General features: G+C 42.4%; 1 pseudogene; it reads right to left on the reverse strand.

The window, feature by feature from the left end:
- Positions 1–12707: 12707 nt before the first annotated feature.
- On the reverse strand, positions 12708–14524 carry LOC146861852 (general transcription factor II-I repeat domain-containing protein 2 pseudogene; annotated as a pseudogene).
- Between the last annotated feature and the right edge of the window lie 309 nt (positions 14525–14833).

Raw genomic sequence — 14833 nt, forward strand, 5'->3', positions numbered from 1 at the left:
TTACAGCATGCCAGACGCTTGTCGAACTACCAGCCTTCTGCAGAGGCTAGTGCAGACAATTCTATATGCTCCTTTGAGCCTCAAGAGACTGCTTACTGTTGACTTTCAAGTTCCACGACAGGTTAACCCATGGTACGAAATGCAGCTTTCAGGATGCTTGCTTAACGTGGGGCGGAGCATGTACCTACACGCCGCCAAGCTCTTGGTAGTTCTCTTATTGTCACAGCTTGCAACATGTTTAAAGTCACTTTAAACATGTTGTGGTAGATGTGATTTTAGGTGTACGGCAGGCTGTACTGAAGTAAATGTGCTTCGACAACCTGTGTCACAATTCTATCTGCATTGAGGTTAGGCGGAATATATTTTGTCATGTCTATGTTTGTGTATACTGCAGTTGTTCTCTGAGGAGTCCTAGAGCTGATGGCTTGTCAGAGCAGGGGGTACTGCTACACTAGTTATCTTTATTTAGACCACGCCCCGACTTAGATAGGCCACACCCCTTTGAGGTTTGCCCCGCCCCTTTAGAGCACCCCCAGGTTTTTTTTCCCTCTTAAAGCCCTGCCACTAGGAATCAATGATTGTCGAACGGACCTATTAGTACACAGGTAAGTCGCAAATTACCCCAATGGTTGCAAAAATACTGGTCACAAATTGTGACCAGTATTTTGCAACTAGGGCTATGTACAACATGGCCTAAGTTCTTTAGTTCTTGTTAGGCCTTGAGCTTACAGCAACAGCAGGTGAGTCCTGCGAAGATTCCATCCTCCCTCCAACTGTACCTCTCCTAGCTTCCAGTCCATACCTCTATTATAGCATTCACTCTCAGCATTTGAGGCACCAGGACAGACATACAGGAAATGGGGACACACATGATATTACGCACCTTCATAGGGTTGCCAGCTGGCTGTTTTTGACCAATATTTTAATATTCTGGCCAGTTCAAGAAATAGGAAACTCACCTAAAGCCAGTATTTTTGCCACTTATCAGTGCATACGTTAAACAGTAAATGTAAGAAGAATTATCAGCACATACGTTAAACAGTAAATGTAAGAAGAAAGCAATTTAAAGTGTTTCAGAGCTGCCTTAATAATCCCTGACTGATGAATGAAGTAAACAAAGTTAGAAAGGGCATGTTAAAAAGGAAAACATATGATTTTCTATCAAGTTCTTTTTAGGTATGATGTCCGGGCCTTTGCAGATCCCAAAACATGAACGGATGGCTAGTATTTATCGCTGGGAAAGGTGCAACCCTGCATCTCATGAAAATCCCTTCCCTCGCTTATCAACTACAAGGAAAATCACGCACAATAACTCAATCTCTAAAATATCTAGCTTACACATTCACCCAACAGCAATCTGTGAAACTCTCCAGTACCCAAGCAGACACACAAAGACAACAAATAGCAGCCACAGAAACTTAGTGACAGGCCAAGACATGAGACTCCCCACACCTCATGTCAAACAAAGAAACAAGACAACAATGGGGTTGGGACTACCATTGCTCAACAGTCCAAACTATGCAAGTCTTGCGACCTCTTCAGGCATGAGGCCCAACCACCAGATGTCTGCAAACTCACAATGACGCCTCAGAACATTTATGCATACAGAAGATGTAGTCATGAGCAGAAACCTGAGAATACTGTGAGCAGCACTTCCAGCACTCCCAAATTTGAAGTGTTACTCTTCAGTGAAGAAGGGCAAACATCTTTAAACATGTGTCTAGCGATACCCATCACTGGCTGCACCAACAATGGGCACTACTAAAGACTTTTAACTGAAGTGTGCGTTATCAGGTACTCTATTTACACAATGCTCCTGGGTGAATTGTGCGCTGATATGCCAAGCAGAGTGCTCCTTCCCCCAATTGTTTTGATTGGCTTCTTGCTAAGTTATTGGGCTGATGAGCTCATTGGGATGCACCTGCACACTGGTAGTGGTTCAGAAACCTGAGAAGAATGTGAGCAATGTTGCTAGCACCCCAAATTTGAAGTGTTACTCTTTACTGAAGAAGGACAAATATCCTAGAACACATGTCTAGAAATACACGGCAATGGTTACACCAACAATGGTGACTACTAAAGACTTTCAACTGAAGTGAGTGCTACCATGCACTGCATTTTCACAATGCTTCTGGGCGGATTGTGTGCTAGAATGCCAGGCAGTGTGCTCCCTCCTCCTTTGTCATGTGGTCACAGACACCCAGTCAAACGTAAGCACTGCACATACCCCAGCAGTTTCCATTGGCAAAGAGTTTCCACGTCATCCCTAAGTCTACACATTCAAGGCACAAAACAAAACACAAACGAAAAGTTTAAGCATATATCCATCTGAAATCTAAATTCCCCAGGCCACAAAACATGTCATCATATACACTCACATACACTGCCTCCAGACATCCACATCACATAACTAAGTACACAGGTGGCACAGACATAATATACTCTCTCTTCTTCATCTTCTACAAGGAATGAGCATATGCCCACAAGGACACACTTTGCCACAAACTCACACAATAGTGAAGTCCAGCACTCAACATGCATCTCACCCAGTCAGACTAGCTGGCCAGACCAACAGGACCAAGTACCTAGACGAAGAAAGCACTAAGTTTACACCCCATGCTGTATCGTCTTGAATCTACCGGAAAAAGTCAGAATGCCTTGAGAATATGATGACCGCCTTCAGCAGACACATACTCAAAAGGTTTAGCACCATACAATAATCAAACACTAGAGCAGTCAAGCAATACAACAACTGACACCAGACCATGTCAGCAGGTAAAGAGTACTCACCTACAAAACGTTAGGGCTACATCAAACACTGCCATTTAAAAGTAACACTTAACAACTACATTATACGCAAAGTAAATAAAATGCACGAAAAAACGATCACTAATAACCTCTACCTCCTTTACCCCACATCTGTCAAATCTTTCCACTTGTACAGACTCAGGCAAAATTTGTGATTATCACCCGCAACAATCAGGCGAAACTTGTGGCTATCACTCACAACACCATGGGGTTCTACACTTCCCCATATACCACAAATTGGAAATCCTTGTGTCTATAGAATGAATAACTGTTACCAGCAATAACCTGGCGAAACAGAAGGGTGGAGTATCCCTTTAAAAGGACTAATTCCCTCATCCACCAGAGGTGGCGTGCATCATCATTAGGAATCTCCTTGTGCCGTGATGCCTAGTCACAGCATGGGCTACAACCCCCTAACTGAGAGGGAGGAGCTCTGGGATGTTTTTTGTGTAAGAGAAGGTATGCCAAATATCACACTGATGGGGTAAAGGTAGTGGGGATAGCAGAGCAGGTGAAAGTGATAATAAAACGAGCTCCAGGATATACAATAACCCTTTATTGGTGCGTTCCTAGGCCAGGATTAAAAACAGGGCACTAGCGGAAAAAAACACTTCACCACCTTTTCAATCCATGGGGTATCCTCCCATTCAGTGTCTCACAACAGGCTACTATGTTTTCCCACTTAGCACACATCGGGATACTGCCCGGTCAGCTTCTCAAGAGAGGGTGTTGCTGTTCCCAACTTAAAAAATCTTGGGGTACTCTGCAATTCAACTTCTCAAGGAAGGGTACTACACTTCCCTCAGTTCGCATACTTTGGGGTACTCCCTAATGAAATCTCTAGTGTCAGGGTACTGCTTCTTCCCCAGCTTGTAACAACACACATAAAAGAGTTCTCCACTCTTATGTCTCGTGGCAGGAAACTGCTGTTCCCCACATTAAAGAAACGTACGCACAACAGCACCTTTCTACACAACAACAAGCATGTGGGTACTACACCTGCTTCCCCAAACTGCTGTCTGGATTCCATATGCCCATATGGAGTCAAAGTAAACACTCATATATAACTCTCAAAACATCCTACAGGTGGGTAAGTTAAACGTCTCAATCTGTCTTGCAGTACTAAGGATTCACTGCCTCACAACCATTAACATAACTGCAATTTCCAAGCAACAGAAGTCAACTTACATGAACTTATACAGAGTTACTCAACTGACACATAACTTATCAATAAAATATATATGGTTATGTCTAGTGATTCATTTATGAAAGAATGAATGCCGGTGCCCAAAGCTCTGCTCAGAAGCCCCCAGACAGTGCTATTAAATGTTGGGGTGCTGAACACCAAGACTCGGTGGTCTTGAATCCACCTCACGCCTCATTAATTCACTACCAGATGCTCCCTGCCCAGTGGCAGCTGGTGTAAGTTGAATGTGGTGGGAGGCTAGGTCCAATTAAAGAGCTTTGTTGTGTGTGGGAGCATAAGAGGTGTAAAATAGAGCATTTTCCACCACCATTTCTGTAATAAAATATATCAGCCACCCCTTCCACCCAAGGCCTCTGGTCTGTGAGGAGCGGATCGGATCAGATGTATTAGCTGCTGCTAAAATGTTTGTATGAAGAGGGGTGGCTGATAGTAATTGTGCTCTTCCGGGAACAAATAGGGTGCTGGAGAAGATGATAAATCCTTACAACACAAAACGTGCTTCGGTTAATAAGGAAGGAACAATAATTTATTTGCTCTTCCTAGCTGCTCTGCAGGTATCCTTTAACATATAGAGAGGTCAACTCACCCATTTATTGTGACATGCTTCATCACTGGTTATCTAGCCACAACAAGGTAGGTGAATAACGCCTTGGTAAGCGTACCGCTACTCAACAGTTCTAATAAAGTAAGTTGTATAATTGCAGGGATCCATGTCTTTTTCTAAAAATAACCCCTTAGGGAATTCAACTTTATTAGTGGGGTGCGCTATATATAATATAAATCAAGTCTTGTGGATCTAAAATAACAAATAATGATTCATTGATCCATTATAGCCTAGCCTACATGTTTCATACTTTTTCATTCCCATGCAGGTCATGGCCTTAAACAGGGCTCAAATAACTTTGGTATCCCTGTCCATCACATACATCTCATGCATCGCACTAAGGAATGCAAAAGATGCATGTACAACCTGTTCGGTTTACACTTTGAACCTTTAATGTGGGACTTTATTGTATCAGGGACATGAAAAGCGGCCTCAGCACTGTAGTCACACACCTGTCAAGGTATTGGAGCCAACAGCAACCTACCAGCCCTTCATGGTCCTACTTGAGATGCTGAATAACAACAACACTAGTAGCTTTTGATACAGTGGGTTCAGGAGTCCAAGTTCACACATGCATTGCATGACACGTCTAGATACTATGATTTTAAAGGTGGCTCTTACAACTCACTCTGCAGTATATTCTGCTTTCTGATGCCATGGGGGGGGGAGGAATTAGGCTAAAAAAGTGATAGCTCGCCCAACACTGCATTTGCCCAATTACCATCTGCACCCCCTTCTTCAGACAAAGTTGGAGCAGCTAAAGTGGCTAAGCCTGATCCAATCCAAATTAGCCTTTAGATTTTGCTGATTAAACAACTGCACACATTTACATTTTTTCAGTTAGTAGGCGCCCTGGAGATAAGACGTGCTTCTTCTTTACTTGTCTCTCCTTTTGTCACCTGAAGCACGTCAAGGCATTAACTTACACTGTGTCCAATACAATTTATAATAATGATTTGCATATTCAGGGTGCTTTCAGTCTCAAATCCAAATCTAAATCTGGCATTTGTAAAGCGCAAACTACTCACCCCTAAGGGTCTCAAGGCACTGGGGGCCATCAAGGAGATTAAGTGAGCTATTGCCCAGAGTCACATGGTGCTGAGTTTAGCTGCCCCTGGCGATTAAACCCTGAGCCCTGAGCTCTGGAGTCAGGCGCCTTGGCCCTTTTTTTTTTTGGGTGCAAATTTATATAGCGCGAACTCGACCCGAAGGTATTGGAGCGCTTTACATGAGCACCGTATTTAAATTACACATTAAGGCACGGGGAGATTAAGTGATTTGCCCAGAATCACAGGATGTGGACGCGACCTCGAGGCTCGAATTCTGGTTTCCAGCACCAAAGTCGGCAGTTTAGCCGATGGACCACATCCTCTCGCCCTTGTGCCACACCTCTTCCACTAGGTCAGGTTGAGTCCACAATGCACTATAAATTCACAAAGCACTCGCTATTCTCCAATGTGCCAAATAGGATCCAATCCTGTTACTGTAATTCACCTGGCTTCCAGCACAGGTAAAGGTTTTGCTAAATTTCGAGGAAAATCAGTAAGTAGTAAGGGCGCTATCTGTGACTATCTTGCTGGACACGGTACAGGTACACTTTGGGCCTCAGGCAGATGGGAGTTAGACAGTGAAAAACAAATAAGGCATCATGTTTGAATTATTAGCTTGGCTGACAAGGCCCTTCAAACAGCGACTGTAATTATTCACTTCCAGCTGTCCATTTGGTAAGCTGCAGTTCACCAAGGTACAGGCACCATTACTTAGTTTTCTGGTTATATATGTTTTACTTTATGAAGTATGTTTACAGTAAGTAGAGGTGGGCAAGCCAACAAATTAACAAGCAGAGCCAAGCAAGGGTCTATATGAGCCAATGCACGACCTGAGCCATGAAAATATTTGGCATGTAAAACATGTGCCAATGTCATAAAGTGACATGAAAAGTAAAAAAAAGTGTAGTTCTTTAATATGTGGAATCGTTTCACCTTAGTATGTCAGACTATACCAATATCTAGAGACGTATTTATTAATATGGTAGTTTTCAAACACAAACTTAAAAAAATTCCTGCACCCCACCCTCACGACAATGCTATTAGTGAACTTCAAGGCAAATCAGTTGTCATGTGTACCCTAATATAGCCGAGATTGTTATTACAGATGGAGAAACACTGTTGTTTATTAAACCAAACACATGAGGTTTTTATTGAGTGCACATCCTGAACCTATATGGTTGAAGGAGCTGTCATGTGATAATGAGGAAAAAGAAGGCTCAGTGAGATTGTCTAGGGTCACATAATTAAAGTAAAGTGGGGAAGCCGGGATCGTTTCCAGGTTTTCTAGTTTCACAACTCTCTGTGTTTTTTTTTTTTACATCAAAGAATTAACTCTTGACACATGAGGTTTTGGGCGTGGGTGGATTACACAAACCACATGAAAGATCAGCTAGTTTTGGACTTGAGGGTCCAAGAGGACTTTTAACGGAGCGAGACCTTTCGGTGATTCGCCGACCTCGAGAAGCAAAACTAAAGAAACTACACAATAAGAATGTGTGCTTGGAGGAAAGCATTTGCTTGGGTGAGGTGAAGGTGGAGAACCAAGATGGCGGATTGAAGCCGCCACGGAGAGCAGCAGCAGCCTGATGGTCTCCCTATACCCTCTGCAATAATGGGCGCATTGGAAGTTTCCTGAGCGTTTTTCCAGGAGAGAGGGAGAAAGAGATCTAGCAACGATAAAGCCGAACGAATGTGGCAGCTTCTTTTGTTAAAATTTGGCCGGGGGTCACTAGTACGGCTGCTGGCAGTTTATCGTCTTTCGCCGAGGTGCTCGTTTGCTCACTCGGCGTTCCACTGGTCTGGTCTTTCACCCGAGGCAGCTGTTTCGGCTCTCGAGTACGGGGGAAGGATGGCGCCGCCGAAAGTGACACCTCAGAGCACTCGCATTGGCCGTAATTTTGCTGGAAGAGGAGAGACAGGCTTACTTGGAGGAACCGTCACGAAGGAGAAACCGGGCATTACGACTAGCAAGCCACTCTCGCACTTACTGCAGACGGGGAGGGTGCCGGAGCTTCTGGCAGGCAAGTGCTCTTCTGGCAACAATGTTACTGAGACTTTACTTACTGCGATTTCTAATTGTAACACTAACACTGTCGGGATGAGTACTGACGCCCCTCATTCGGATCCAGTTTTGGAAATATCGGACAATGAAGGCGATGGTAATTTGTTCAGTGTGAGTAGTGGCGAGGTTGTTGGGAGTCATCTAATTGAGCCGTCAGGGGCAGCACAGCCTGCTGAGGGGCTCAGCAGATACGAGCAGGATACACCGGAGTCAGCTAGTTTGACGAGCCCATGTAGCATTCTCGCTAGTACAAGTCAAGATGGTCAAGGTGGGCAACATAATCTGGCTCTGCTAAAGGATAGTATCATACAAGAAGGAGAGGACGACGGCGAAGCTAATGATTCAGGCTCATTTGAAGATGTAGTGGAGCCAGCAGAGTCATTAGGTCAGACCGTGGGCAAATCATTTGTGGCCAGAAAAGGTAAAGGCAAAGTTAAAAACAAATCTAAAAAAAATATACCTCCTACACATATTGCACCTGCATCAGGAAAAGCTATCTCGGATAATAGTCCTCTTAGGAAATGGGTGCAAGCAAAAGGTGGTGTGAGAAGCATGGCATTACGACTCTCAGGTGCCAGCTCTGTTGAGGATAATACAATGAAACCTCATTATGGTGCTTCGACAGCAGTAGCTAGCTCTGAGCAGGGGACTCCAGGAGGAGGGCAGTTTACATCTTTAAATCATAGAGACATACATCCTTCAGAGGAAGCCCATGTCGTTCGGGCGAAGGCTCTACCCGAGGCAATGGTAACTGGTAGTCAAGAGGGTGCGGCACCAATGCTTTCTTTGATCCTTCAGTCTTTAACTGAGCAAAGGCAAGAGGCACAGACGCACTATATGCAGGTTAGAGAGGATAATAATAAGATCCGACAATCCTTGCAGGAGATGACTGATAAAATTGGTGGGCTAACTCAAGATCTCACTGCAGCAGAGAGTTTTAGCTACTGAAGAACTATCAGGACTTACTGATGTCTCTGCTAAAAAACACGAGGAACAGATTTCAGGCATGCAAATCAAACTGGAGGATATTGAAAATCGCCAGCGCCGACAGAGTCTTAGACTCTTTGGTATTTCAGAAGGCGCGGAGGGGGCGGATCCGAGGGGGTTTATGGTACAAATTACTTCAAAAGTCCTTTCCTGATCTCTCTGACTGGGATTGGGACTCCCAACTTCAAAGGGTCCACAGATTACCATCAACTCAGAAGAATAAGGGTGGGCAATACCCTCGTCCGTTTTTGATTTACTTGGGGAACTTCTTACTGAGACAGGCAGTGGCAACAAAAGCACGACCTAACACACCGGTATCAGTAGATTCATTTACCTTTTTTGTTAGATCAGATCTAAGCAAGGCTACAATGGACAGACGTTGGAGACTACGTCAATTTATTGACCCTATAAAAGCTCTAGGCGCCCAAGCCTTCTTACAAGAACCTGCACGTCTGAAAGTTCTTAAGGGCAGTCATACTTATATTTTCTTGGAAGAAAAGGAAACTAGTCTGGCAGTGGCTAAATGGCGGGCAGAAGCTGCCGAACAGGGATAGACTGGGGTTTTTTTGTGATATTTATGGATGTATGTATAGTGTTAATACTATGCTATGATACCCTTGGTTCCTCTTTTTTCTTTCTCTCTCTCACGTTTTCTTTTTTTTTTTTTTTTATTCAAACCAGAATTGCAGAAATTGTGTTAAGAAACGAAAGGGGGTGGGTTGAACAACATTGCTGCTGTTCTATAGGGCTGCCACTCCAGTGGCAGCTGTTAATAGAGGGGAGGGTTCTTCTAAGAGACAGGGTGAGGCGTCACTCTTAGATCTCAGATCTTAATGATATCTGGAAAGGGTGAGGGTGGGAGTATGGGGTTGAATGGGGGAGAAAATCATCATCATCAGGACATTGTGGGTCTAAAGAAAGGGGAAGGTTTTTTGTAGCTTTTCCTGTCCTGATTAATAAGCGAAATTAACAAAACAGTAGATTAAAAACAGTATATACTTTAATTCATTTTATTTTGATAATAACAGAAGGAGGAGGAGGATTAATCCAAAAGATAGCAAATAAGTATGAGTTGGGTCAAGTGTCTGGTTTGTAATGTGGCTGGTCTTAATAGCAAAACCAAACGAAGGTTAGTCCGAGAAGAGCTACGAATGTATCAGCCTCAATTGGTTGTTCTAACAGAAACACATCTGTCTTTTAAAGATCGAAATTTATTGATGGATTTAGGGTTGGATATAATCATTTGTACTACTCAAACAGTATCTATAAAGGGGGTGGCTATTTTAAAAGATAAAAGGTTCAACTGCAAAGTAATGAAAAAGCAAGCCGATCAATGGGGGCGGTGGGCATTAGTCCAGCTGGAGATAGGGGTTAAAAAATATGTGATTTGTGCTTTATATGGTCCCAATGTGGATGACCCTGTTATTTTTGAATTTCTCAACGTGGAATTGTTAAATTGGGAGGGGGATAAATTAAACATGGGGGACTTTAATTGTGTTATAGATTGTCATATAGATTCTACGGGGAAAAGGCTTAATCTAAGAATGCGTAGAACTCGGGGAGCAATTTTACAAATGATAAGGCTTCAGTCTGTTAAGGATGCTTGGAGACATATATATCCTTTAATACCAGGGTATACTTATTATTCGGCCCCTCATAAATCATATTCTAGGATTGATATGGTCCTTGTGTCTGACAGTTTACTTACAACATCAAAAATGGAGATATGCCCCCGAGTGACTTCTGACCATAATCCTATTATTTTTTCTTTTGGGGTTAAAACTGCAGAAAAAGAACTTAGGCCATACTCCTTCCCTAGGTACTTGCTGACGGATAATGAATATTTGTTAAGTACGACTCAGCTACTAGAGGAATTTTTTAAAATTAATACAGGGACTGCATCTCCAATAATTGTATGGGATGCTATGAAAGCGTTTGTTCGAGGCATTACACAAAAGTACATCTTTTATCAGAATAAAAAACGAAAAAATGAAATGGAGACTCTAGTACTTAATCTGTGTAATATTGAGGGACAACATGTGGAGGTAGTTAAGAATAAGGATCTAGTGGCCCAGGATAGCATGCTCTTACTATTAATCGATGCAAGAATTGCAGTAAAAAAGTTCGTAAGAGAAAAAATGGCTGTAAATTACTGTAAGCATCGTTTAGAAAAATATGAATATGGGGAGCATATAGGACATGTACTGGCTTACCAGACCGCAGAGACAAAAGCTAAAACTAAGATTAATACTATCATTGGAGCAAATGGGATAACGTATACGGAACCCTCAGATATCTTAGAACAATTCTTGCAGTTTTATCAACAGTTATATTCTTTGACATGGGCCTCTAACCAAGACGAGGTATTAAGGTATATTAATAATAGTGATCTCCAAGCTGCAGATTCTGAGAAAATTGCTACTCTGGAAGAAACGGTGTTGCTAGAGGAGGTCGAGTTGGCATTATCATTATTGCCTACTGGGAAGGCTAACGGTATTGATTCAATACCATTGGAGTTTTACAAATCCTTCAAAAAGATTTTACTTTTACCACTTACTAGAGTAATACAATCTTTGGCTATTAGCGGAGAGGTTCCAGCATCATGGAATAGAACACAGATTGTATTCTTTCTAAAAAAGGGCAAATCACCAACTGAATGTGGATCATACCAGCCAATTTCCCTTATTAACGCTGACGCAAAGATATTCTCAAAGATCTTGGCAGTCCGCTTAGCTCCGCTTATGTCGGATTTAGTCTCTGAAAGTCAACACGGGTTTATCTTAGGGAGGGATACTACTGCTCATGTGAATATGGCTATTAGCGCATTTGATTATGCAGAGCAAAAGAAAATAGACTCTGGTATGATCCTTTTAGATGCTAAAAAAGCATTTGATTGTGTAAGGTGGGAATTCTTATGGGCTTTGTTATCTAAGATAGGTATAGGTATGCAGTTTCAGTCAAGTGTAAAGGCTTTATATCGCAATCCACAAGCCAATCTTTCTTATATGGGATCTAGATCAGCACCATTCAGGATTTTATGCGGGACTAGACAGGGATGCCCTCTGTCTCCATTGCTTTTTGCTTTGTATACAGAGCCATTTTTACGGACTTTACAATCATGTGTACATATTAATCCGTTGGAATCCGGTTCTTTCAAACTTAAACTCACGGCATACGCTGACGATATAGCGGTTTATGCTATCAATCCAGGTGTGGCCGTGGCTAGGATTAATGACGAAGCAGAGAAATATGGCAATGTCTCGGGGTATAAATTGAATGTTAATAAAACTCAAGTGCTAACTACACCCGGGATTCAAAAAGCTACTCTTGGGGCATATACAATTGTGACTTATTTGGGGGTAAAAATAGCAGCTAAAGTTAATCAGATTATAGATATTAATTATGTACCACTTTTACAGGCGACTACTAAGGTGCTTAAAATCTGGCATAGGCTCCCTTTGGGATTGCTTGGAAGATGCAACCTAATTAAAATGAAAATACTTCCCAAATTTCTATATTTGTTCCGTTCAATTCCTTTGAAAATCCCTAACATTTTTAAAAAAAAATTAGAGGGCATATGTAGTAGCTTTATATGGGGATATAAAAAACCTAGGAGGGCGATTGAGTTACTTAAATCTTCGTACGAACATGGAGGACTAGGCTTCCCGGATTTCAAAATGTATTTCTGGGCTTCATTTACTGGTCGTTTTCGTTGTTTGCTGGGTCTAGGCCAGAATGATTTATTATTTAAGCTTATTGTCACTGCATTCAATTATTACTGTTTTTTGTAATAATGTAAGTAATAACTAGCTCTGAAAGCAGAAACATAGTCAGAATAATGGCAAGTAGATATTCAAATGTACAATTATTGTACAATTTATTGAAAAATGATTATTGGTAACAGACAGTATTTTATTTTTATTTTTTAAACATACAAATATTGCCAAACACTGTTTATTACACATATGGCAAACACAAGGCATTAACTTTTTAAAAACTTTTCTGACTAGATGGCTGACATCGTTTTCCTGAGGTCAGTCCATCGATGTCTGGCGTTAGGTCTTGTGCTGTAGCAATCCGCAAAACAGCATGGAGGTTATCATCAGTGATGCGTGATCTGAGCTTGGTCTTGTTCAGATTCATGACTGAAAACATCTGTTCACATAGATAGGTGCTCCCAAACATGGACAGAACACGTGCAGCTTGAAGTCGGAGCTGTGGCATCAAAGCAGGGGGGAGGAGACGGTAAAAGTCGTCGACTGTCGCATCCTGGAACTTCGCTTTCAGGCTGCTGTTGCACTGAAGTTCTATTAATTCCATTTGAAGGTGATGTGGTGCACTGTCAACATCGATGTTGAAGGGATTGGCAAAGCTGGTAAAGGTTAAGTTTTGTCCTTTAAGTCAGAAAAGCGTCGATTGAATTCATCAATCAGCCGATTCACTTTGGTACCCAATCGAGCACATGAAAAAGTACCTGGGAATGAGGTTGAGATGCTCTGGCAGATAGGAAAGTGGGCAAGACTGTCTTTTTCAAGCTGTGACTTTCATAGGCGCAGTTTCTCCTGAAAAGCTGTTATTGCCTCATACATTGAGGTTATGACTTGTTTGCGGCCCTGCAGCCTCAGATTCAGTTGGGCGAGATGCTCTGTTATGTCACACAACATGGCAAAATCGCACAGCCAGTTTGGATCTGACAGTTCTGACAAGGGCTTCCCTTTACTTTGCATAAAAAGAGTAATTTCTTCCAAAAGCTCAAAAAATCTCTTGAGAACGGTGCTCCTACTCAGCCACCTTACTTCTGTATGGTATGGCACATCTGTATGTTCCATGCCCACCTCCTTCAAAAATTGTTGGAACTGACGATGATTCAGACCCCGTGCACGCAGAAAATTCACTGTTTTCGTGACTGTGGACATTATGTTATCCAGTTGCAGAACCTTGCCACACAGAGCTCCTTGGTGGATAATGCAGTGATAAGTTATCAGCGGCGTGTGGCAATTACTTTTTTTCATTTTCTCTTTTAACAGTCCAACCAAGCCATTTCTCTCTCCACACATTGCTGAAGCGCCATCAGTAGTAAGTCCCACCAACTTTTCCCAAGGTAATTTCATTTTATTTACGGATTCCTCCACTGCATTGAAGATGTCCCTCCCAGTTGTTGTCCCATACATGGCGACCACATCCAAGAGCTCCTCACTGACAGACAAGTCTTCCTTCACACCTCTTACAAAAATAGCTAGATGAGCTGTATCAGTATTGTCAGTGCTTTCATCAACAGCTAATGAAAATGCCAGATAACTGCATGCCTCTTCAGCCAACTTTGTTTTAAGATTACAGGCTAGGTCCCTGACTCGGTCTGTGATGGTGTTTCTTGACAAGCTGACATTGTTAAAAGCCTGTCTCTGCTCAGGGCACACCTGTTCACATACCTTCAGCATACACTGCTTTACAAATGCACCTTCTGAAAAGCACTTTGAAGCTCGCGCAATTTCTTCAGCCACAAGATAGCTGGCTTTCACTGCTGCATCATTTTTTGCTGTCATTTTTGCAAAAATATTCCGTTGAGAATGCAGGCTACCTTTTAATTCTTGGACCTTTTGTTGCTTTTCCTGGTGGCTAAGGTTAGCAAATTTGGCTCCATGTTTGGTCTCAAAGTGCCGGCGTAAATTGTATTCCTTCATCACTGCCACTGCCACATAGGAAATAAGACATACCGGCTTGTCTCCATTAATCACAAACATGTATTCACTTTCCCATCTCTCCTGAAATTGCCTTCCCTCTGCATCAACTTTTCTTTTCTTGGACATTTTTGGGTTATTTGATTGTAGTTTATGGTCCCTATACCACTGTAAAGTGACACGGAAGTAGTCAGTATATCCAAAGTTTACCGCTCAGACTTTTAAGCAGAATAATAAGCAGACCCCCCCTAATAAGCAGACCCCCCCTCCCCCCACATACATCATATGTACTTACAGTACAGGAGAGAAGGGTTCAGGCAGCCGTTGGATCTGTCACATCACAGGATGGCATGCGCTCAATAAAAAACAAGTGGAGGTTTCCTGAATGCATGTAAAGTGGAGGTTTCCTGTGTAGAATGGCCGGCGGCGCTAGAGGGC

Source organism: Triturus cristatus, chromosome 2_2 (genome assembly GCF_964204655.1).
Source record: "Triturus cristatus chromosome 2_2, aTriCri1.1, whole genome shotgun sequence".
Taxonomy (NCBI): Eukaryota; Metazoa; Chordata; class Amphibia; order Caudata; family Salamandridae; genus Triturus; species Triturus cristatus.